The following is a 26,654-nucleotide window of genomic DNA, read 5'->3' on the forward strand; positions in this document are numbered from 1 at the left end:
TTGTTGTTGTTTGACTAGGTGTCTGACAGCTATTTTGTCCACCCAGCCAGTGTGCCTTTGCCATAGGCTTGCATGTGTTCTTTGTTTACCATTCCTCCTTGCTCCTTGTTGCTGTTTGACCATGTGGCTGACAGCCATTGTGTGCATACAGCCAGTGTGTCCTTGCCATAGGCTTGCATGTGTTCTTTCCTGTTTGTCAAGCCTCCTTCTTTTTGTTCCTCAACCAAGTGGCTGGCCGCCATTTTGTGCTTGTAGCCAGTATTCCTCTGCCATAGGCTTGCATGTGTTCTTTCTTTGTTCCCCATGCTTCCTTGTTGTTGTGGTTGTACCATGTGGCTAGCGGCCATTTTGTGCATGCAGCCAGTGTTCCTTTGCCATAGGCTTACATGTGGTCTTTCTTTGTTTGCCATGCCTCCTTGCTCCTTGTTGTTGTTGTTTGATCATGTGGCTGGCAGCCATTTTGTCCATCCAGTCAGTATCCCTTTGCCATAGTCTTTCATCTGTTGTTTGTTCCCCAGGCCTCCTTGCTGTTGATTGACTAGGTGGCTGGAAGCAATTTTATCCATCCAGCCATTGTCCCTTTGTCATTGGCTTGCATATGATCTTTGTTTGCCGTGCCTCTGTGCTCCTTCTTGTTGTCTGGCCATATTGTGCATTCAGCCAGTGGGTCTTTGCCATAGGCTTGCATGCAAGCATCATTAACTATTGATCATATGTTTATTTTAAGTTTCCATTTTTTTTATGTTTTATTTTCTATCCTCATTTTTTATTTTAATTTGTATTCTATTATTTTGAATTCAATTGTTTATTTCATTTTTTATTTTAATTTTATTTTAATTTGTATTTTAGTTAATTTAATTTTTTTATTTTATTTTGTTATTTTAGTTTTTTATTTTTATTTTAATTTACATTTTTTATTTCTTGTTTCTTTATTGTATTCTTTATTTTTGTTTTTTTAATTTGTTTACATTTTTTATTTTTTATTTCAATTTTATTTAACTCTGCATTTTGCCTTGATCCATCCATCCACATCCATTCCTCCATCTATCCACCAAAGACGCACAGCCACACCACAGCATTTGGTTTGTTTAGGTGTATAATAATTCCATTTCCTCCTGGACACCATGGCGGCAGAGCACTGCAGACAAATCAGCAGCATAATTCATTTTTTTTATGATTATTCCATTTTCCTGGAACCACCTTGCCGTCATAGGTTTTTTAAAGGATTATTCCATTAACCCATGCACCTCTCTCTGATTACCCTAGGTTTCCCCTTTAAAACAGACGGAGATAAAGCAAAGAGCTATAGCTGCATGTTGTGCTGCCTGATTTGAAATGGAATTGTATGGTGTGGTGGTGTGGTTTGAATTTAAAATGTTTGATTTAATTGGCATTTATCACCCAAGTAACCAATTGCACTAAGAATGCATTTGTATTATACTATTTCAATCTGCAACAATGCCAAGTTTCACTAACTACATATTTTTCTCGCTTGGTTGTTTTTAGGTGCACAACAAAAGAGACCTTACATCACCCACAGTACTGCCAAAGAGAAGGCATAACACTTACTCCAGTCCTCCAAACTCTTCAGCTTGTGCATCTTAGTGGCACTGCCAACTTCCAGCTTAATAAGGCCCCAAAGAAAGTTGCTCCCACGACAGTGGCCAATGAGAAGAAGCAGCTTTCCACCAGTGGCATGCCAACTGCACCCTTTTTTGGGAGACATGTGCTTGCCACTCTGGTCTCTGGGGAGGAACCTGGGAGCAGCACGCCGCTACATCAACAGCATCAGCCCAACCTATATCCTAAGGCTATGTTTGTTAGTGAGGCAGCCACTGCAAACATGGCGGCGACGACGAGCAGTGACGTTGAATTGGATTTGTCCTCACAAAGTAGTACCCAATCGTTTCAGGAAAGGGAGCAAAGTGGACAGCAGCTGCAGCCAGCAATAGTAGATCTTCCTGAAGCTGGAGCAGAACAGGAGTTTGAGCTTCCTGCCAAGCAAGAACTTCCTCTTTTAGAATAAATGGCTCCCAGATCTCCAGCAAGAAAAAGGTAGTGTATTACTCAACCATCTTCTCCATGCACCACTTCTGATGATGATGATAGGGACGTGGAGTTGACCCCGGCAGAGTCTGGGAGACACCAGGAGAGGTATGGAAAAGAAAAGTTCCAGAAGGCCTTAGAATCATAGAAGGGTTCTGGGCATTTTGTTGGCTCATAATGTTAGAAAAGCCAGGTAAACTTTGTGTAATGGAGGATTGAGCTATAGCCTAGGATAATGATGACTGGGAATCATTGAACCGCAGTGAAGGGGTGGAATGAAAACTGCCAACAAAAGAAAAAAGATAATGCAGGGATAACAGGAATTAAACAAAAAATTGGCTAGGGTAATTGTCAAAAAAGAGATAAGTAAACAAGTTAAAAGTAGTATAATAGTGGGCAGAGGTAAAAGTTAGGGAAATAATATTCACATTAAATAATAGGAGTTATTGGGATGGGCAGAACCTGCAGCACTGACAATGGTGGTCGGCACCTCCCCAGCTCCTGCCAGACCCACCTCCGTGGTACCTCTCTTCTTGCCCTTGAGTGCTGATGTAAGAAAACAAAGATTTAAAAAATGGTTAGTGGTACAGTTAATCTCCACAAAATTATTATGACAGTCAAACACAGTAACATTGTACTTAACTAAATCAGATCGCCTATGGTACTAGTATGATTGACTATTGTTGAGTTGGCTATACTCTTAAAATTCGTATTCCAAATTTCCTTAACGAAAACTACATTTGGAACTAATGCATTACAATAAATGATTTTTGATTCTAATTTCTTAAACCCCTTGATGGACCAACCCAGTCTCCCTTTTTTGTAGTGCATAGATGCATATTGTACCACACCTAACTGTGAATTTGCTTGGGACTCTACGAGCTAGATAAAGAAAGCTACAGAGAACGCTAACTTGTGGATATCACTAATTCAGTATGGTGACCAGAGGACAGAGGAGTATGCATTGCAATGGCTTCTTAAATAATCAGCCAAAGCAAATCCCCACTAGTACATTTAGGTAGTGCCAAGCAACTGTGTACCTCAAACTGCGTCACATAATTGTCAGGAATCCCCAAGCTGCCTCCTGCATATTCTGTCAGTGTCCCCAGGGATTAGGGTTAAATCATATCTCTGTTCTTCTGTAACTCGTCTCCTACGAAAGGGGGTTAAGTTCCTCTGGGATGCAGAAGCTGAGAAAGCCTTCCAACATCTTAAAAACACATTCAATGAAGCCCTCATTCTCCATCGTCCCGACCTAGCTCAGCCATTTTTCGTGGAAGCAGACACTTCTCAAATGGCAGTGGGTGGTGTCTTGTCCCAACGAGATCCTGAGTCTGGGCATTTCCATCCAGTAGCTTACTTCTCAAAGAAATTGCTACCCGCAGAGCAAAATGTCACGGTGGCGGAGTAGGAACTTCTACCCATCAAGCTTGGCTTCCAGGAATGGCATCACCACCTACTAGGAGCTAGACACACCATAACTATTTACACAGATCACCGTAATTTACGTATTTTTCAAGCAACCAAGGCCCTGACACCTCATCAATAACGCTGGCTTCTATTCTTTAATGAGTTTGACTTCGTAATCACCTATAGGCCCGGTACTACATAACAAAATGCAGACACGTTGTCTAGGATGGGTTTCTCCTTTGATGTTGCGCTAGAACAGGTCAGAAGCACTATACCCCCAGAAAAAATTGTGGCTGTGTGTATTTCCCAAGCGTTCCTTGAGAAAATACAGGTAGCCCAAGACAAGGTTCCCTGTTCAACTGATGGGTATGAAAAAGAGGGTTTACTATACCATGCTGATCAGTTGTACGTCCCTACCAACGAATTACGGGATACAGTGTTAGATTGGGGACATGATTCTGTTCTCGCAGGTCACCAGGGTGAGAAAAAGATGTTAGATCTCTGTCAAAGATGGTTTTGGTGGCCCACACTTGTGCGGGATGTCAGACGCTACGTCCAGACTTGTTCCACCTGTGTTCAGGCTAAAATCCCACATACTCCAGCCACAGGATTGTTACTTCCCATGCCAAGTCCGGTGGCCCCATGGCATACCATAAGTATGGATTTTATTTCTGATCTCCCAGCTTTCAATAGACACATTGTCATACGGGTGGTTGTAGATTACCTAACTAAAATGGCTAATTTTGTTCCATTAAAATGCCTCCCTACGGCTTCCAAGCTCTCTGATTTGTTTGTCTAACACATTGTACAGCTTAATGGGTTGCCCACCACAATTGTTTCCGACCGTGACCCCAATTTATATCACAGTTTTGGTGTAGCTTCAGTTCCTCTGTTGGTATGGATGTTCACTTGTCCTCTGCATATCATCCACAAACTGATGGGCAGACGGAACGTGCCAACCAGTCACTGGAGCAAATCCTGATCTACTGAGTGGGATAAGGCTTTACCTCTTGTTGCATTTGTATATAACAACAGTGTCCACATGGCTACAGGAGTATCCCCATTTTAATGTTTGTTTGGTCTGCACCCAAGAATGCTACCTATAACTGGGTCCCAAACATCCACAAGAGTCCCATCAGTACATAAACACCATAAAGAGTTATAGGAGATTCAAAAACAAGTACAACACCATTTAAAACTCTACCAAGCTCAAGTAAAAATACAAGCAGACAAAAGAAGGAGACCTTCTCCCTCTTATCAGATAGGAGATCAGGGGCCAGGTGTAGGAAGCATTTTGCAATGCACAAAACCCGTTTTGTGATTCGGTAACCTGGTTACCGAATCGCAAAACCGGTTTGCAAGTCGCAATTAGGAAGGGATGTCCCCTTCCTAATTGCGAGTCGCAGTGCAATGCAGGATTGCTTTGTGACCGCGAATACGGTCGCAAACCAATCGCAGTTTGTACCCATTTGAAATGGGTGGTAACCCATTCGCAAAAGGGAAGGGGTCCCCATGGAACCCCTTCCCCGTTGTGAATGGAACTGCAAAAAAAATTTTTTTTTTAATGTCAAAGCAGGCAGTGCTCCTATGGACCACTGCCTGCGCTGAAAGAATGAAACAAAAATGTTTCATTTTTTGTTTTTGTAATGCATCTCGTTTTCCTTTAAGGAAAACGGGCTGCATTACAAAAAAAAAAAAACTGCTTTGTTAGAAAGCAGTCACAGACATGGTGGTCTGCTGTCCGCAGCAGGCGACCATCCCTGTGAATGCCGCCACTCGCAAGGGGGTCGCAAATTGTGACCCGCCTCATGAATATTAATGAGGTGGGCCTTTGCGACCCCCTTGCGAGTCACCGATGGTCTCAGGGACACCATCCAACATTCCGAATTGCGACTCGCAAATTGCGAGTCACTTTGACTGGCAATTTGCGGGTCGCAATTCAGACGTTTACTACATCTGGTCCCTGGTGTGGCTCTCATAAAAAAATCTCCATCTTGCAGGATCCAGAAAATTATACCCCTAATTTCTAGGCATTGCCAGATAATTTCAAGGTACACCCAGTGTTTCATGTGTCGTTACTCCATCCCTATTCCCCTGATACCCGTGATGTCCCACCACCTCCCCCGGTAAAAGTACATGGGCAATGGGAATTTGAAGTGGCCAAAATTCTTGACTCCAGGTGCGTCCATGGTTTTCTACACTATTTATTGGGTTGGAAAGGCTATGGACCTGAGGACAATTCCTAGGGAACCCACATCCACAGTTCATGTCCACGTCTTACTAAAAAATTCCATCTCCTGCCCCCTTCCAAGCCCCGCCCTTGAAGAGGGTCCTTGGTGGGGAGGACTGTCAGGAATCCCCAAGGTCCCTCCTGCGCTTTCTGTCAGCATCCCCAGGGATTAGGGTTAAATCATATCTCTGTTCTTGGTTAAACCTTTATGTTTCTAAGTAAACATAATGTGCTGTGTTACACAATAGGTTTTATCAAGGCTTGTTTTACCAATGCTTGTTTGCTAATGTGAGCTGGTGTAGACATGTGCTTGTAATTGGGTGTGGTGTAGACATGTACTTCTAATTGGGTGTGGTGACTCATCCAAATGTGGAAACTCAACTGCTTTCCTGATTGGCTATAAATAGCAGAGTGAAGCATGCCTCCCTGCTTGGCTTTGTTTTGCTTCCTGATCTCAGCATCTGATTTGGCAGTCCAGCCCCTTCTGTCATCCTCACATTCAGGACTTTTGAGGCAATTCTTTTCTTCGTTCCTGTACCAGCCGACACCAGGCATTCCTCCAGCACTCCGGAAAAGACTGCAGCTAAGTGAGTAATATTCTCCCGGGAGTTTGTTCTTTGAGCGCCACGCTTTCCTAGAGCTGCTGGTGTATTTCAGACCTCGTGTTTTGGCAGAGTGCTTATCTTGAAGAGACAAATGCATTTCTGAACATTCTACATTATTATTGTAGTTAGTTGCCTAAATGTGCTTCAGGAAATCTGCTTGAGCTCAAGTACTACAAAAAGTGACAGTGCAATTTTAAAAGAGCATTTACGTGACTTTTCTTTCTCTAATAGCATAACTCTTGGATTTAAATTGTGTCATTTATGTCTGTGTTTCAGGTTTGAGGAATTTGCTTTTGAAGGGTTTTTATCACACAGTGAAACCAAACCAAACTGTGCCACCCTAACTGTTTAAACCGAGAGTGGACATTTGTATTTCTTGGATTGTTTTTGTTCCTTTTAGTTTAACCCTATGCATGCAGGAAAGCTATGTGATATAATGAATGCCCTTATTTGTCTTTCTTGTGCATGATAAGTGCAACCACAGTTCTAATTTTATCGTGCAACAGTGAATCTCTGAGAAACCGGCCCTAGTGTTGCAGTACTTATTGTTATGGTACTCAGTTTGGGTTTTTGGTAATGCAGTGTTAGTAATTGTGTCAACAGTTATTATTATCCAAGAAAAGTGCTGAAGCATCCCGGTGTTCTTCTTACGTTCCCGTGCCCATATCAGAAAGAGAGATTCAGTTTTAAGTAAGTTGACTGCACTAACTCTACTATCACTCTGTCAACAATGACCTGCCCCCAGAAGATACAGGGAGCCTGGCTGGACCGGCAAGACGTGGCAGTGTTTTGTCTCTTTCTCTTCCATTCCCCCTTTCCTTTTGGGACACCTGCTGGGGTTTCTGTGTCCACCAGGATGTGCCGAGAGGTGTTCGAGGAGGTCGGGGCATACCATCGCCCCTGCAGACATCATGCTTTTCAGGTGAGTGGCCCCATCTCGACATTAATAAAAACTTAATGTAAACTAAACATAATTTACCTCTGAGTGTAAGCAGAGTGGTATTCGGGAAAAATTATTAGCATTGATGAACAAAAACACAAGAAATAATATAATTAATACTCACTGAGCCCCACAATCTTAATGCCTAGCAGGTCCTCCTCCTCGTCTACGATGTCCACCTAGAGGTGCGTCAGCTGCTGGGTGGTGTACTGGACCTGGATAGTGTGTTGGACATTGCAGTGCACCCTAGCTCAACGCAGCCGTCAACCCCGCAGGGGGTAGCCACTCCCAGGGCTGCCGCCTGCTGCCAGCATGGAGGGGAAGTGGCGCTGCACATAGAAAGCCAGTGATGTCACCTCCTCCTCACTAAAGATGGGCTAAAGCTGTAACCCCCTGGCAGTGCTGCCGCCCACAAGATGGGTAGGTAATGCAAGCTGTCCGGGGGGGTGGGCTGGCACTGCTGCTCCCCTGTCCACCAGCGTGGCCCTGCTCTACCATGGTGCTGGATGGTGGATGAAGAAGAAATAAAACTAGAGAATAAGGTAGGAAGGAAGAAATAACTAAGTAAAGGGGATAACGTTCTAGGCTCTCACAGCCAGATTTACTAACTTTTGCGTCATGTTTGCGCCATTTTTGTGCACAAAAACGATTCTCCTTGTATTGCAGGTACCCTTGCCCTACGGATCTAGTGTGCCTACATTATCACTAGGCTGCCTGAAGTTCCCCAGCGCTATAGAAGAGATGAGCTGTACCACATCTTAGTAGATATGGCAAATTTCGTCCCTCTCCCTTTCATGCAAATCAAAACTGTGTTTCATGAAAGATTAGTAAATTGGGCCCCCAGTACTTATTAGCGAAAGTCCTGCCATCTTATCTTCCTTTTCCTGCATTTTCTAGTCTTGTGCCTCACAACGCTGCTGTGTGTCGATGGCTGCTGATGAGCTTTGTAAGTGTGTGTGTGTGTGTGTGTGTGTGTGTGAGGTGGATGAATACCTAAATAGAATTGGACTGGGTGAGACCGAATGAGCCTGACAACACCATGAGGTTTAAGAGGGACTCTCTTCCTGACAAATTGATAAGAAATTAATTAAATTAGGGCATTTATTAAAGAAGTTGTATACAAAGCCACAGCTTTTACAGAAAGTTATGAAGGATGATAATTTATATATTCCAATATTTCTATGGGGTGCCAAAAATTAAGCCCTGTCGGGGCTTCACTGCTCCTTTTCGTGGATTTTGTGTCTGGTGGAAACAAAATCTGCAGAAAACACATCCCACTTTCAGTGCAGAGAAAGGCTCAATACAATTATAGTTCTTGTAACCATTTCTCTTTAAAAGAAACATTCTGACTAGCCCTATTCTTTTCCCGATTGAGGTCAAAGAATATTGCATTGAAATGAGCAGGGCTGGTATATAAAAACCACCAGGGTGCATTTCAGTACCTGTTTTTTTGTTGGGAGAATAAACTTGCTCTAGCTAAACGATTTACACCTTTACTAGAATGGAAGCGACGAAAAGTTAAACCATGATGACTTACAGTGTCAGACTGGCCTTTAGGGCAAACAGGCAGTGCCTGATGGGCTTGTCTGACAGGTCAGTGTGTGACAAATGCAAAATGAAAAGATGATGAACGAAATGTTGAACAAATCAACATTCATCCCCATTCACAGATCTGGGTTTAATTCAGTTTTTTTGTGCTTACCATGCCATTCCAGTTTGGACCCAGCCACATAGAAATCAGTCTGGATCCTCTTCCCCATGGGAACAGTCCAGCCTGAACTGCCAGGCCACTTCCTCTTTGGACTACAAACAAGCATTATGAGTCAGGTGTCGGGGTATCACCCCTCATCAGCCAGGCTAGCTTGAATCTGGTGGTATAGCAGGCATGGGACCCACGTCTGAGCATGCCTTCCCACTTAAGGTGACAAATGCAAAAAGAACAGATGATGTACGGAATATGGAACAAAACAAACATTCACCCCCAGTCACAGATCTAGGTTTAATCCATTAGTTTTATTGCTTGCCAAGCCATTCCAGTTTGGAGCTTCCATATATAAATCAGTCTCAACCCTGCTTCACATGAGCACAGTCTTGCCTAAACTGCCAGGCCATGTCCTCCCTGGACCAGAAACAAGCATCCTGGGGCCAGTTTCGAGATATCACCATTCATCAGCAAGGCTAGCTTGAATCTGGTGGCATAGTGAGCACAGGACCCATGTCTGGACATACCCTTCCCACTTAGGGCAACAAATGCAAAAAGAACATATGATGGACCGAATGCTGAACAAATCAAACATTCACACCCAGTCCCAAATCTGTGTTTAATTCATCAGTTGTTTTGTTTGCTTGCCATTCCATTCCAATTTGGACCCAGCCATATAGAAATCAGTCCTGACCCTGCTCTTCATGGAAACAGTCCAGCCCGAACTGCCAGGCCAGGTCCTCTCTGGACCAGAAACAAGTATCCTGGGACTGGTTTCGGGGTATCACCCCTCATTAACCAGGCTAGTTTGAATCTGTGGCATAGTGAGCAAGGGACCCACATCTAGGACACGTAAAACTAAAAAGTACATCTTTTACCTTTTAATTACACCACACCCTGCCTTAGGGCTACCTAGGGCCTACCTTAGCGGTGACATATATGTAATAAAAGGGGAGTTTAAGGTTTGGGAATGGGTTTTAAATGCCAAGTCGACATGGCAGTGGGACACTGCCATCAGGTTGTAAAGGCAGGATTGGGACATGTTTTAAGGTACTACTTCAGTTGGTGGCATAATACGTGCTGCAGGCCTATTGGTAGCATTTATGTCAATCAAACCATGTTTAGGAGAGGGAGTACAAGCACTTTAGCACTAGTTAGCAGTGGTAAAGTACACAGAATCCTAAGGACAACAGAGCAGAAATCCAGGAAAAAGTAGGAGGAGGAAGGCAAAAAGTTGGGGGGTGACCCTGTAAAATCTGAGTCTAACAATAAAGTCCCTGCAACCTTTGGGTTTTTTTGTGAATTTTTAAATATTTTTTAAATTCTATTTCTTAACTATAACATCACTGCAATCTTTGTTTTTTTTTCATTTAATTCCTATGTTTTATTATGGTTTTTCCTAACTATAACATCCCAGTAACCTTTGTTTTTTTCAGTGAATTTCTAGATGTTTTATTTATTTAAAGAAATATATGCCATGGGGGGTTTGCTGCAGAGCTGACCCCATGCATGCAGCCAACCCCATGCTCTTCACGGCCTTTGACCGTGCGCAGTGAAGGGGGGGGGGATTTGACCATAAGGTCTGGCCTGCAGCCAGGCCCTGTGGCCAAACCCCAAGGCACCCAACCTGATGGTCCCCTCACTGGGCTTCTTTTGTCCCCAGGGACCCCGTCCCCCGGGGCCCAGCACATTTTTTAGTGGAAGGAGAGCAGGGGCCCCCCTACCCTGGCCTTGGTGACCCCACCGCCCTAGAGCCTGGCCCCTTATTTACCATATCTAATGGGGAGAGGGGGGTCACATGTCCCCCTCCCTGGGGTCCGGCACACTTATTTTGTAGATGGGGGCCCCCCTCACCAGGCCGATCATTCCTCGGTGTCCACCACCATATTTATGGGGAGGGGCCCATGCAGCCCCCTACCTGGGCCAATTTTAGCCCTGCGGGCCCCATCTCCCAAGGCCCGGCCATATTCCAAAGGGGGATAGGGGCACACAGCCCCAGTCCCTGGGACGATTTTGGCCCCAGCGACAATGTCTGAAGTGGGAAGGGGATGCGCACCCCACCCTGCTCCCCGGGCTGAATTTGGCCCTCAGGATCCTGGGGCACAACCAACAAAGGGTGGATGCCATGGTACCCGCCCAGGACACCCACCACACTATGCTTGGGGATTGCAGGGGGGGAGCGCCAAGGCGGCGCAGCCCCTTACAGCTCTTTTCTCCAACGGGAGCCGGCATTGCTCCCGCCCACCGGAAGCAGTTAAAAATGCTGCTCCATGCAGGCTGGAGCATTCTTTTCATCTATTTCAGGGAAACCGAGTTCAAGACAGTTCCCAGCGTGCTGTAGCATTTTGTCATGCTGGTGTCTGCTGGGAGCGGAGTTGGTGTTTGCTCCCACCTGGCAGGAGTTTTGAATTTGCTCCTGCCAACTGAGAGCAAAAACAGGTTTCCCTGCCCGTGCTACTGCAGACAGGGAAACCGCTATGTCTAGGGAGCGGGCCCTCTGGGAAGTAGCTTATGCTACTGTGGGCAGGAAATTGTTATGTCCCGGGGTGGGCTGCTATGTCCCTAGATGGGCCGCTATGTCCCCAGGGCAGGGCCCCTGGGACATAGCCTGTGCTAATGCGGGCAGGGAAACTGCTATGTCCTGGAGGTGGGCCCCCAGGACATAGCCTGAGCCGGCCATGGGGGAGTAAAGATGGTGCCGCAGATGCTTTGTGGCCCCTTCTGTAATACAGATAGTGCCATCACTGTCTCAAGAGGGTGTTTGGACATTTACATGTACAAAAATGTGGCGCACTGCTGGCAACCCTCTGGATGGGAGTCGAGGGGGTCCCCCAGACATTCCCATCAGGTGGGTGCAGTCACTCACTCCACTCACCTGCAAGAAGATCTCTCTCTCCTCTTAAAAGTGCAGTTGGGTCACCGCCTACACAATGGAACACGGAGCGACTTTGAAGCAGTTTCTCTGTTTTTCACTTGAATGTGCTGCCCCCAAGGCAGTGCAACTTCACCAATGCCCAGTGGGCAGCATATTTCACATAATAGGTTTACTTTTCCTGTTTGAGCATGGCACACCTGTTTGAAGGTGTGCCATGGCGCAAACAGGGAAAGTGCGCCCAATATGTAATAGGGTACATTGTGTTGGCCTAGCCCTAAAGATATTCCAAGTGGCCTTTTTAAACATGTTTTTCAAGCCACATGACTCCTGGTTTCTACACACATTGGCTGGCGAATTGTAACTTTCCACTCTAATGGTCCAAGTCGGTTCCCTCTTTACAAAAAAGGTGATCCTAATATTTTTACTGATTATAGGGTGATCGGATTGCAAGGTGTTTTGCATGCAATCTCTTGACTAAAACGGAGACTGAGCTACATCACTTAATCTCATTACATTGTGCCAGACAGATTTACAGCAATTCAGAGCATAATCGATTATATTTTGGCTCGGCCCTCATTTATTCAAAAGACCATAAAAGTGATAAGATGCACGTTTTGCCTTTTGTTTTATAGACTACCAGATTGCCTTTAATTGTGTCACAAATTAATCAAATATGGCATCCCAACAAATTTGGTAAAGGCTATACAGTTGCTGTACTCGGACACCGGTACAGGTAAAGTTATGGTGCAACAGATAGGTGGCTGATACATTGTATACAACCAGCAGGCTCAAGCAGACGTGTGTTTTAACACAGCTGAAGTTCAGTCTCTGCACAGCAGATTTGAAATCAAGTAATGATTCAGAAGCCCACCCCCCTCTCCCAACAAAACTAGGTGATACACACTTGAACATCTTACAGGAAGCCGAAAATACAAAAATTGTGGTGGTCATCGTATGGTCAGGCTGTCTGCATCTGCAAAGGGATAACTAAACAAGTTGGCCATCTTTAGGGAAAACTTGCACTCGGGTCTCAAGAAAAATAGTTTAGAAACGTTTGCTGCAATCAAACTCTCACAAAAAAATATTTCTTTATGTCTATGATGCATGTATGAGATATAGAATCAAATATCCATTGATTGAATGTGTGGAGATGTTTTTCAGATGTAAACAGTCCTTCATACTTTAAAATGGAAGCACTGCATTAGAGGTGGAACACAGTTCAAAATGTAAACAGCAAGAATTGAGAGATGTAAGCTCTAGTTGGAATAAAAAGATGTGATTTACGAAGTATAAAATCAAGGGGTAATTGGACCAGACCCAAAGTAGACTGTGTGTATTGGAAACAGTAAATTCTGTATAGTGGTGTGCTGTCAAATTAGACCGAAAAAAGGATAGTCAAAGTGACCTTAGAGATTTCGGACCGCATGTATAAAGGGCGTATCACATCCCTACAAATAACAGTTGTTATTACCCATATTCATGCACCGTTATTTTTTTGAGTCCGGAAGAATGTAAACGATTGGGCCTGCAAAAATTAAGTGTCCTTGTCTTAAGAGTGTAAAATCTAAGCCAGTGGTTCCCAACCTTTTGATTTATGTGGACCCCCATTTTAACATTAATGGAACCCAGAAACCCCCACTGAATCATCATTGGAATCCAGGGACCCCCGCCTAAGTCATTTCTGGAAGCTGGGGACCTAATTTGTCAATATTTGTTAATATTTTTTTAATTTTCTAAGCAGTCGCGGACCCCCTGAGAAGGCTTCACGGACCCCCAGGGGTCCCCGGACCACAGGTTGGGAACCACTGATCTAAGCAACAGATGTTTCAACCCACCCTTGAGCTACTTTAATATAGCATGGTAGTTGGGGACTTCTACAACTATAAATATATAATGTCAGTCTGCATATTTCTCTTGTAAACCCAGCAACCATAAGCCATACACAAGGAAGGGATGTGAATGTGATAAATAGTTATATTTGGAGCTGGTCCTAGAGTACCCCTGCAGAAGCAGGTGCTTTAACTAGAATTAATTAATGAGTGTTTATGTAATTTGAATAATGAAGTATGTAGAAAATGAATAACGTAGGAAAAATAATGCACGCGTTTTGAAAATGTGACCTAGAAGAATGGCCAACAGTGTTCACTAAATGTACTAATTAATGATTAATACTTATGAAATATTGAAAATGTATTAGATTAATGTAGTAATATGTCATATTAAAGGATACGAAGTATGTTCTAGTTTATTAATTGTATGCCTTAACTTAGCGAGTGTCGGCCTAGTCTTGCCAGGCCTCATGCAGAAGCTGTATTTCTTAGCGGTTAATAAAAATGCTGACAGAGTGAACTAAACTGTGAAATGTCCATTGTCTTGTTAAAAGTGCTAACAGAAGCTTTTCATGAGAAGCGACTAACAGGAGATGATGTTCCCGCCAGAGTAACAACTTGTGTGTAATGTGTGTGACGTACTTTCCCAGGTCGAGAACAATGAAGACACTGACAGGAGCTGAAGATGCAACAATATTGTTACTTGACGAGCCGGATGATGGGGACATCGTAAAGTGAACCAATCAACTTCATGAGAAGAGTGAAATATTAGAAATCATAGATTTGGTATAGAAATATTATTGGGTAGAGTATAAACGTACTATTAACTGACAAATAGAGAATTAGGGGATTGTTTACGTGACTTTGATACAACAACGCGACAGAGGAAAACTATTCAGACTAGAGAGAGAGACTAGAGATTCGAGAATTACTGTGATTTGGAGAGCAGAAGAGACTTTAGAAGAGTTTTGAGATTCTGTCATTGGGCTCATACTCTCTGACCGAGAGCCTGATGTTTTGCTGAAGATCTGAGGACAAAGACTGATTCTACTTGCTGACCCATATCGTGGATAGGTAGATGTGACGAAATGTGACTGTTATGCTTTTTATGCCTTTTCTTTCTAGGTACCAACTGTGCTATTTTGACAGACCCATAGTTAGATGTTTCTCCTAAATTTGTGTTTTAAATTGTTTTGCATGAAGCCCAACATGCTGAGGCTAATCTGATATTAGTTACTGATATTCACATTTGACTGAAGAATTACAGGGACTAATGATTGACGAGTTATCTTGATGAATTCTATGTACAAAATATCTTTGTTGCAGCTAACTCTGCTATTGATATGCACCGTAACCTTAGAATGTGTTGTGATTCAGGCTTTGATTAGATTGTGTTTCTTCTGTCGCTTTGGACAACCACTGTTGTTTTTATATGTGTAACACAAAAGGATGATGGACAGAGTGCTGACAATGCAAACACTCACCCCCAGTCACAGATCTGGGTTTAATCCATCGTTCTTTTGCTCACCATGCCACCCCAGTTTGGACCCAGCCATATGCAGGCTAGCCTGGCTGATGAGGGGTGAAACACCGAAACCGGTCCCAGGATGCTTGTTTCCAGTCCAGGGAAGACCTGGCCTAGCAGTTCGGGCTGGACTGTTCCCATGGGGAACAGGGTCAAGACTGATTTGCATATGGCTGGGTCCAAACTGGAATGGCATGGGCAGCAATAAAACGATGGATTTAGGCCCAGATCACTGTACTGGGGGTGAATGTTTGACAATGTTCAGCGTTCCGTCCATCACTTGTTGTTTTAGCATTTGTCGCCCTAAGTGGGAAGGGTATGCCCAGACGTGGGTCCCGTGCTTCCCATGCCACTGGATTCAGGCTAGCCTGGCTGGTGAGGGGTGAAACCCCGAAACTGGTCCCAGGATGCTTGTTTCCAGTCTAGGGAAGACCTGGCCTAGCAGTTCGGGCCGGACTGTTCCCATGGGGAACAGGGTCAAGACTGATTTGCATATGGCTGGGTCCAAACTGGAATGGCATGGGCAGCAATAAAATGATGGATTTAGGCCCAGATCACTGTACTGGGGGTGAATGTTTGACAATGTTCAGCATTCTGTCCATCACTTGTTGTTTTTGCATTTTCTGCCCTAAGTGGGAAGGGTATGCCCAGACGTGGGTCCCGTGCTTCCCATGCCACTGGATTCAGGCTAGCCTGGCTGATGAGGGGTGAAACAATGCTTGTTTCCAGTCCAGGGAAGACCTGGCTTAGCAGTTCGGGCTGGACTGTTCCCATGGGGAACAGGGTCAAGACTGATTTGCATATGGCTGGGTCCAAACTGGAATTGCATGGGCAGCAAAAAAACTATGGATTTAGGCCCAGATCACTGTACTGGGGATGAATGTTTGACAATGTTCAGCATTCCGTCCATCACTTGTTGTTTTTGCATTTGTCGCCCTAAGTGGGAAGGGTATGCCCAGACGTGGGTCCCGTGCTTCCCATGCCACTAGATTCAGGCTAGCCTGGCTGATGGGGGGTGAAACCCCGAAACCGATCCCAGGATGCTTGTTTCCAGTCCAGGGAAGACCTGGCCTAGCAGTTCGGGCTGGACTGTTCCCATGAGGAACAGGGTCAAGACTGATTTGCATATGGCTGGGTCCAAACTGGAATGGCATGGGCAGCAAAAAAACGATGGATTTAGGCCCAGATCACTGTACTGGGGGTGAATGTTTGACAATGTTCAGCATTCCGTCCATCACTTGTTGTTTTTGCGTTTTTATATGTGTTTCATTTGATTTTGAGATTCATCTAAATGACTTTAGCATTGTTATTATAAGGGAAATAAACTTACTAAACTTTACTAAAGGTGTGGTCATTCATGGCTGAAAGGTCATGGTGAGTGACATTTACTGACTCCATTGATTATTGATTTTATTGATTACTAATGATTATTGATTATTGGTTCATGTACTGGAGCTAAGGTAAGAACTTCTCAAACAAGTCAAAAGGTTCATCGACCTATTAGCGTCCCCTTCTAAGTTTACTTATTAAGGTCTGATGCACTAACACCCCTTTCTTCTAGGAGCGATAAAACAAATTTGAGTAAAAAAAAAAACATGGGCCTTCTATTAATGACTATTTTGTTAAGGTTTTCACGCAGAATGGTAACATCCAAAAACCAAATTGTGCATGCCACTATTTTAGGTCAGTAAGTTGAGCCTGTTCTTAGAGAGTCAGAGAGTGGGGCTTTGAATACTAGGATGGACAGGCTGAGGCTACCATGTCGAGAAATAGTGCAGTGTGTCTAGGAGGGAGAAGATGAAACACCCATGCTCTACAAGCCTCTAGAAAACAGACCCAGACTCAGCCTTGTTGATCACAGTGATCCTGTATCACGAAATGTGAAAGCTACACATATGGTTGCTATTCAAGGCACCATCTTTGAAGCTGGCATCATTTTCAAAGCTTTCAGCTGCCACAGTGAACTCAATTAAGCAAAAGAGAAAATGTTCAAATTTGACCTCCCATCTTGCTAGGTGGTAAAACCATTTTCCTCTGACTGTTGCCCTATCCACCAGGCTAGGGTGCCAGCCACTCCATAGGAGCCCTGGGTCAAAAAAACTCCTTATGGAGCTGTTAGAAATCTGGCATGGATCTGGCCTATCTTGGACACATAAGTAAGAGGCATCTTTCGACTAGTGTTAAAGAGTTGTAGGGAAGTTAGTCCACCATTAGGTGCGAAACCATGGATTGAATTATCAATAGCAGTCAGTACCTCAACCCCACCTGTGAGTAAAGAGGGATTCCAAGTTAAACTCCTCAGAAAGGGGAATAACCTGCCAGAAGCAGGTGTTGCGAGTTCTTTTTCTGAGTTGTTACCAGTGGCTGCTACTACTCAACGGGGGTGTTAGGGCGGAGGTAAAAAAAAAAATACTTACCTTTTCCATCAGTAAAGACGGTTCCATCTATCCTTCGTCCTCTTCTCTTCCCTGACTCCCTGAAGTACACAGGCTCCCAGACTCCCCTAGGCCAATCACAATGCTGCTGTCACCAGCATGACAGCAGCGTTGTGATTGGTCTGAGCGGCTGTTAGAAATGGGGTCTTTGGTTGGCAGTCAGTTTATCCCCTGTTGAAGCAAGGACCTCCATCCTAGTCAGGGTAAAAGAGAATCACCCTCAGCTAACCCCCCCCGTCACCCCGTTGGTAGCTTGGCACAAGCAGGCAGGCTTAACTTCAGAGTGCTAGGTGTAAAGTATTTCTACCAACACACACATTAACTTAATGAAAATGCTACAAAATGACACAACACAGGCTTAGAAAAATAGAAAATATTTACCTAAACAAAACAAGACCAAAATGACAAAACTCCAACATACACAAGTCAAGTTATTAATTAAAATGTAAAAAGAGTCTTCATGTTCTTTTAAACACACCGCTAACACTGTTAGCTTGAAAATTTACTTGGGCTGGGTCAAAATAACCCGCACGGGTGAGTGTGTGTAAAAAAAGGTAAGCGGTGTGTCGATTTCTCACCCGCAAGCGAGGTTGTGCGTCGTTTCTCCTTCACCGGTTCAATCAACATGCGTAGTTTCTTTCCCCGCAGGAGAGAGATGTATCGATCCTGACAAAACATCTCGGGTCCGGGCAGGCTTGCGTTGTTCTTCCACGTCCAGCGATGTTACGTCGTTGCAATCTCCGTCAGAGTTGCCGAGTGTCATTTCTCCAGCCGCTTGCGTCGATTTCCCGGTCGCGCTGCAAGCCCTCATCAATTTTAGCTGCGGAGCAGGTGGTGCATCGTTTCTTCAGCCACTCTCGGAGGTTGCATCGGAAATTTCCCCACATGGCGATCTGTGCGTGGATTTCCAACCTTGGTCCACCAGCTTCACCTATCAAGGCCCCAGGAACTTGATGAGGCACCACTTGGCAGGGCAGGAGTCTCAGCAGAGAGTCCAGGTGCTGGCAGAGAGAAGTCCTTGCTGTCCCTGAGACTTCAACAACAGGAGGCAAGCTCAGTTTCAAGCCCTTGGAGAGTTCTTCACAAGCAGGAAGGCACACAAAGTCCAGTCTTTGTCCTCTGGCACAAGCAGAAGCAGCAACTGCAGGATAGCTCCACTAAGCACAGGCAGGGCAGCTCTTCTTCCTCAGCTCTTCAGCTCTTCTTCAGGCAGAGGTTCCTCTTGGCATATTCCAAGGAAGAAGGCTAGGACATGTTGTGTAGGATGATCAAGACAGTGGGTGAGTTCAATTAGTAAGACGAAGTTGTACGCTTAAGCAATGAGAGTTACAGAATTATTCAAAGCTTTGGAGAGAGTCTTAGTTGAAAAACAGGGAGGGCGATAGATCTGAATACTAGAAACTGAAGAAGTTTGAGTGACAATTATTTTTAAAAAAGAAAGACATTCAGAATCATTCAATGGAACTGGGTCATGTGATTTAATTAGTAGGAGTTCTTTGAAAATATGAGCTATTCTAATGCTTGTTTTCTGAGGGTGTCCACAGGAAGCATTTTATGGCCCATGGGGACTTCAAGGGCAATTTCAGGACCAGAAGTCTCGAAGCTACTTGTCCATGATGAAAATATTGTCTACCTTACTTTCTAAAATCAGATCGTGGACTTGGTGTTTTTTAGCAAGGAGGAGCACAGACAATGACTGAATGATTCGATAGGGAAGCAGCTACAAATGAGGAAATGGTCCATGTGATGATGGAAATAGTAGGAGGATTAATAGCAACAATATTAAAATATGGCTCCTAGTAAGAATTGTGGGTGCTTACCTGGAGATTGTATGTAAGATGTTCTTCATGTGAGTAGTGTAAATGTGGGCGTAAGATTCAGAGTACTGGGCCGGAGACCTGAATAGGACTTCCATAGGTGAGCTAGCCTTGGTGCTCATTAGGTGGGCTTGACATGTCGCTATGCTGTTGACAGTAATATATGCGCAATGACTGGGCTGCCATGGATGACACTCTGATCCTCTAGTACATCAACCTAACATACCACCACGATGGGAAGTAGATGGCTAAGCCCACAACTTACACCTACCAAGAACAAAACGCAGTCCCAGGCATGGGATTAAAACAAGTTGCTGCAACAAAAAAAAAGTTAGAAAGTCAAGTAAGCCAAGTATTGTAGCAGCAATATATAATCGGCAAGATCATAAAATAAAAATGGCTCCATGTTAATTCAGCTGTTTAGTTTAATTTTATAGACCCTTCCGCTTGTAGTTCCTTTCGTGTCCCTCATTTCTGAGATTTGAAAGTCACAAAGGGCATTTTGCAAGTCACAAGTGATTTCACCCAGACTCAGGTGTTAATGCCTACCCATTCGCCGTGTCATTATCTCCCAGAATCCAGTGTGTCTTCCAGCCCCTAGTGTGTCTCCCAGTCTCCAGTGTTGGCAGCACCCAGTCTCTAGGTCAGATCTTCCAAGTCACCAGTGTCGGAGTATACTAGATTGTAATGTTAGCATCGCTCAAGTCCCAAATTCAGTGTTACTGACTTTCTGATCCAGTTTTAGTATTAATTTTTCACTGTCCCCAATTTCATTGTCACCTCTGCTTATAGTGTCAATGTTAGAAATTGGGTTACTGGTTGACTGGGGAGTGAGCCCTGATCAAGCAGCAACCACAATCTTAGTGGTCACCCCTTGGTAGGTTGGCAGAGAGCAGTCAGGCTTAAATTAGAGGCAAAGTTTAAAGTATTTCTGCAACATTTCAAACAGTAAAACAGTGAAAACACCACACAAAAAGTATCCCACACCAGCTAGAGAAATAGAGCTTTATTAAGTGAATAAAAAAAGGCCGAAATGACAAAATCCCAATCTGTAGAACTAGAGTTAATATTTTTAAAAGAATAAACTGCAATATAGTACCTTAAAGCATAAAGCGCCAACTGCAGTCATCTAGTCATGCTGGACTGGGTCAAAGGCAAAAGTTCAAGCCGACCATGATGGAGCGTGGGTCGGATACAGTCCCACATTAGTCCAGCTGAAGGTTTATCTTCTCAAGTTTTGTGCCGAGCCCCTTTCGCATTGGAGGGGTGTATGAGGAGCATGGAGAGTGTCGCTAGCGACGATCTGTGTGGCATGAGGAGCAGGCCAGGCGTTGCAGGCAGGTGGGCTTGTTCTTCATGCTGGCGGTCCCTTGGAAGTGGTTAATGATACTGTGTGAAGAAACGAGCTGGCGGTGGCTGGTCCTAATTTTCAGTGCAAGCAGTGCGGTTTTAGTTCGACCCTAAAAGTTTTAATTTAAGAGCTTGAGATCCACAGCAAGGGTCCAGGAGAGTCCAGGACCTGAGAGGCAACTCCTGGGGGTCATAAATGTGTTAAAGATGTGTCCAAGAGCTGTGGGGAGTCTGTTATGTACCTGAGGGTCAGATCAGGAGGCCAGGAGACTTGCCCTTTGAGACACTATGGGGTCCTGGGTTCAAGATGGGTTGCAGGTCCAGTTATTCCTTCCCAGCAAGAGGGCACAAGCAGCAGGTAGGCGCAGCAAGGCAGCAGCTCCTTCAGAGTAGCAGTTCAGGGAAGTGGCAGTCCTTTCAGCAGCACAGCAGTCCTTCTTCCTGGCAAAATAACCACAGGTCCAGAAGAGTACTGAAGTAGTGCTGTTTGAGGTCCTCTTTTAATACGCTGGTGCCCTGGTTCTAGGAGGTTGGAGAAGCATCTATACAGTGTCTTTGAAGTGCATGGGATTCCCTACCTCCACTTCCTGTCTCCAAGCTGGCTGATGTGTCAATGCAAGGCCATTAAGCACACTATTCCAGTGTGAGGCTGGGCCCAGCTCCTCCCTCCCCTCTTGCCAGTAATGGCCCATCCAGCCACAACTAAGCTCTGTGTGTGTGGCTGTATAGGAAGAATACACAAATCCTAATTACCAACTACACCCGGTCAGGTGATCAAAGGTAGGCTGCAGGCATCAAATGACTAAGGCAAGAAATTGCCAATTTTCTAAAAGATGCATTTTCAGAATTGCATTTTAAAACCCATCTTCACCATAAGTTTGGATTTTAAATCATGATCCCAGAGACACTACACATGATGGGGTCATCTCTTCCCATTTAGAAATTACACTTATACAATGTTATAAGGTAGCTTCAATGTTATCCTATGGGAATGATAGGCCTTGCGGTAATGAAAAACTATTTTAAGAGTTTTTCACTACTAGTACATGTAAAAATTATAAGTACATGTCCTACCTTTTAAATACACTGTACCCTGCCCTCTGGGCAGTCCAGGTCCTACCCTAGGGGTAACTCATATGCATAAAAAAGGAAGGTTTGGGCCCACCAAAAGGTTTTTTAGCCAGGTCGACATGGCAGTTTCAAACTGCACACAAAGCTCTGCAATGGCATTCCAGAAACATGTTTAAAGGGCTACTTAAGTGGGTAGCATAATCAGTGCTGCAAGCCTACTAGTAGCATTTAATTTACAGGCCTTGGGCACATGTAGTGCACTTTACTAGGGACGTATATGTAAGTTAAATATGCCAAAAGGGTAAAATCCAAAAGTTACCATGTTTTGAGGAGAGGGCACAAACATTTTAGCACTGGTTAGCAGTGATAGAGTGCATAGAGTCCCTAGGTCATCATAAATAAATTCAGAAAGGAGGAGAAAGGCAAAACGTTTGGGGATGACCCTGCAGAAAGGGCCAGGTCCAACAGTCAGGCCCTCCCAGTACCTGGTGTCAGTTTCTCCAACTACCAGTGCCTCCCAGTGTAAATGACTCCCATACCTCACTTGCAATGTCTCCCAGTCCTCCAGGGTTAGTGTCTCCCAGTTTCCCTGTGTCAGCACACCCAGGTACCTAGTGTCAGTGACTCAGTGTCAGTGCCTTCCGGTGAAAGCTTTCTCCCAGTGTCAGTGTCTCTCAGTTCCCAGTGTCAGCACCTCCCAGTCCTATCCTGAAGACCTCCACCTTCGATATCTCCCAGACCCCGGGGTCAATGCTATTCCTTCTTTCTTTCTTTAGGTCAGTGCCTCCCAGTTCACAGTGCCAGGGGCATATTTATCAAAGGTTTTGCATCACCCTTGTGCCACACAAGGATGTGCCAGGCCACGAAAAAGCAACAATGAGATTTACCAAGCCACACAAGGCCACCTATCCTGCCTTTTAGTTCACATCTGTTCTAAAAATGTCTGTAAGCACACACACACTCATCTGTGAATGCATATATTTCAGTCATATAGTCAGGCTCATGCTTCGGTCGTTGTCTGCATAACTGTAACTTTACTGCACCTTAGCCAACAAGTGCTGCAGAATTTGAGGATTTCAATAACAAAATAAAAAATAGTTCACATGGCTCATAAATTGCCAAAATATGCCACGAGCAGTGGCAGAATATTGGTGAAGTTTACCAGTCCACTTTTCAGGTCTTGAATGCTGTGAGCAAGTGTTAGGCTGTTCCTGACGAGGTGAAATTCTTTCCCAAACAGTACTGAGTAATAAAATGTCAAAATAGTACTTCCATAACATGTGTTGCATTAAGCCGCTTACCCTGACCTTTCTGGCTGCGTAATTTAGCTCATCTGCCATTGCTACATAATTTAGCTCACCTGCCACATAATTTGGTTTGCCATTGCCACATTATTCCAATGCCCTGCACGTGGTACTTGATACTTCAGACCCTTTTTATGTCTGTGAAGGCAGATTCAGGCGTACGATTTATGAAATTCGTCATTTTTATTGTTAACAGACTATTATTTCCATCACAGTTTAGATGTTACTCGGCTGTATGCATTCACACATGGAAAGAATTCTAGCATAGTTGAACTTATTTTTCCCTCAAGCACTGAAAGATTAGAGCCTGAAGAACATTTCCGATTCCTATCTTCAAAAATGTCTTTGATTTTTTCTTTTATACCCCAACAATGTAAACAAACTAGAAAAAAATGACTATTTATCAATTTATTAGCATTGGATTCCTGAACACATCGAACTCTGGTATGTGGTTGAGCAATATTTAAAATAAAGTCACTTTAATCAGACGGGAAATACTTTGGGCCTGGTCCACAAAGGATGTTGATGTGATTAGCAAGTATAGCTATGTCCGTAAAAATACGTTTTTGCTACATGTGTAATATATGTCTAATAAAGATAGTGTGAAAAAGACGGGAACGCATGCAATGCACACTTGTGTTGTCTGCTCGCACAAGTGATGAGCATACAACTATTGCTCCTGAATTACACTGTACTAGGTATTAATGAAAGATTGTGTACTAAACAAGCAGAACTTCTGACTGTCCTAAAGGAAAGTTGTAAGGGCCTCATTTACAAACCACTTTCAGCGACGTTCCGGTGGGGCTGTGCCCTTTTTTCATATTTACAAGGTGGCGCTAAGCCACTTTTTGTGGCTTAACGCCGCCTTGTAAATACGGCCCCTTTACACTCATCACTTTGCGTGAAAGAGGTGTGGAATGGGTGTTGCTGTGGGCCTTCCACTGCAAAACCATTGCATTTTGACGCTGCCTAAGATTTCTGAGAAATAGTTAACCTGAGGCAGCGCCAAAAGCTACTTTTCCTTGTTTTAGCTTTTTCCATGTATACTGCAGAGTGCAGCACACATAGAAAGAGCAAAACGCCATTGAGGATTGTGTAAGTGTAGGAAGGTGTCCCTTCCTGCACATAAACAATCATTAAATAATGATGATTTGCTACTTCTCTGCGGCACACATAGAAGTAACAAATCGCCTTTATTGATTGTTTATGTGCAGGAAGGGACACCTTCTTGCACATAAACAATCAGTCCCTGCAACACAGACACCCTTGCACTATGGTGCAAGGGTGCCTGCATGTGTGCTAAGCAGCTATTTTTAGCACCAGGGAAAACACAGGGGTGTGCCGTATTGTATTAACTACTGCGCATCCTATAGCGCATTGCCGCAGCGCCACACCATTTTGTAGTAAATGATGCACTAAGTTAATGGCAGTTACCAAAAAAGCACTCACTTCTTGCTTTAGAGGCCTCCTTACTTAATGCCAACCCACCTTGCCTTCATCAAGACCCTTCTTTACCTAAATCTATCCCTTTACAGAACAGGACACCCTTTCTACAGTCCAGCGGTATCCTCCCATACCTAGATGTGCCTACTGCTCTTGCAGGAAGATCCCATGGCCATCTGAGGCCTCCTAAGACAATTGCATCATAAACCCTGCTACCTCCGAAGCAGCGGAAGGTCACTGACCCAAACATTGCATCACCTGTGGCCTTGGCACTCTGTACATGCCGTTTCTTCCCACATGTTCAGGACATATGCACCACATGTGTCATATAATTTTAACAACTACACCCAGGAGGAGAAATCCGCTGGTCATAAAGTCTCACTACTGAGATGAGCAGTGTAGCTTACTGTCGTTGGTGCACTAAGGGTGATATGGTCCTATTGTAAGGAAGCAGTGCTAGAAAAGGCCAAATGCATTGTAGCTTTGATGTAGAGTTTTGTCAAACATGACAGAGCCGTAAGGCAAAGTTACAAAGTTTTTTTTTCTTAAAAAAATTAAACCCCAAAGTGGGATTTTGTTTTTTAAAATAAAACAAAAAAAGAATTATTTTTAAGCTTATACTACCTCCTACAGCCAAGGTTTTCCTGGCAGTGATGGGTAATAAAAAAAATACTTTATGTCCACCCATCTAAATTAGGCGGGCAGACATATAGCCAGTTCTCCAACGACCCTTACTATGTCAGGCCGTCATGGGCCACAGAGTACACAGAGTAGTCCCTTCCCCTGCACACTATGGTCCACCTGTTTTTAAATTTGGCAGGTAGATCATTATCTTGGTAGGAAGGGTACTTCGTTACCATTGTGATGAAATACACTTACTGCCAACATATAAATTAGGCCCATAGTCTTTTGATTTTTTGTAGGTGTCTAGTGTTGTTCCAGTAGAGCCAGATTATAAGGATACTGTCATAACCCCGTTTGGGGGGAGGGGTGGGCAAGGGGCACACAGGAGATACTGGCCCAGCCGAGGTGGTTGAGGCCTTTTACACCTGATGTCCCGGGGCCCACCCTACTATGGATCCAACTCAACTGGGTCAAACACCCCCTTCTATACCTGACTCTCAGTTAGGTAGCGTAACATGAGCAGTCAATGCTCATTGGTGGGAAGTGTACATACAGTTCAGTGAATATGACTCATAACTCAACGTGCAAGCATCACACACAATAAATCATTATCCACTCAAATACTGTATAAAAGAAGTATTTTAATTCTAATTCTACACATTCAAAGGTAAACGATATTCAAAAAGCAATAATACAGTTCTTCCCTTGAGGTAGGCATAGTAGTAGTTGTCAGGCCACTTCTTGTTTACCCAGTTCCCATGGAATGGGAGTGATGTTATTCCCCATTCACATACAGCAACATCCAGGGAATGCAAACTACTAGGCCCTCTTCATGAAGTATCTCTCCCTCTCTGACTCAATTAGTAAAGTGTCGTCACTTAGAGTCAAGTAGAGTTGCAAAACCCAAAGGAGGTATATCCCCCGGGGCCCAGTAGACCCAGTTCTGAGCTTACCCACTCTAGGGGCACAAAACCTGGTGGTGGTGCAGTGCGGTCCTGGCCTGGATCGGCACAGTCAGGCTGCACACGTTCACATGTGCAGTTCCTGTCAGGCACTGGCTCTCTCTCCTGAGCTGCACTTACTAGCATCCTGCCGATCGGAGTTTCTCCAGCTCCAGCCACACCCAGCAAATCCTTTTTTCTTCTTTTCTTCTTTGCTCAGGGATAGGGATAGTCTCCATGCTCCAGCAGGGCTCTGACAGTGTCTTCTCCATCCTCTGGCTTCCTCCAATGCAAAAACCCCTGTATCTTGCTTATAGCAGCAGTTTTGGGTCACAGAAAATGACCCAGACCACCTGTCTCAGCACTCCGAACTGTCCCTCCTTGCATATCGGGTTGCTCCAAAGAACCTCACTATCACTAGTATGGCATCAGGGCTGCCCCTCCTGGCACACCAGGTCACAGCAACTTCCTGCACACAGGCGATTGTCCAATTAATGAGGCACAGTT

Source organism: Pleurodeles waltl, chromosome 9 (assembly GCF_031143425.1).
Source record: "Pleurodeles waltl isolate 20211129_DDA chromosome 9, aPleWal1.hap1.20221129, whole genome shotgun sequence".
NCBI lineage: Eukaryota > Metazoa > Chordata > Amphibia > Caudata > Salamandridae > Pleurodeles > Pleurodeles waltl.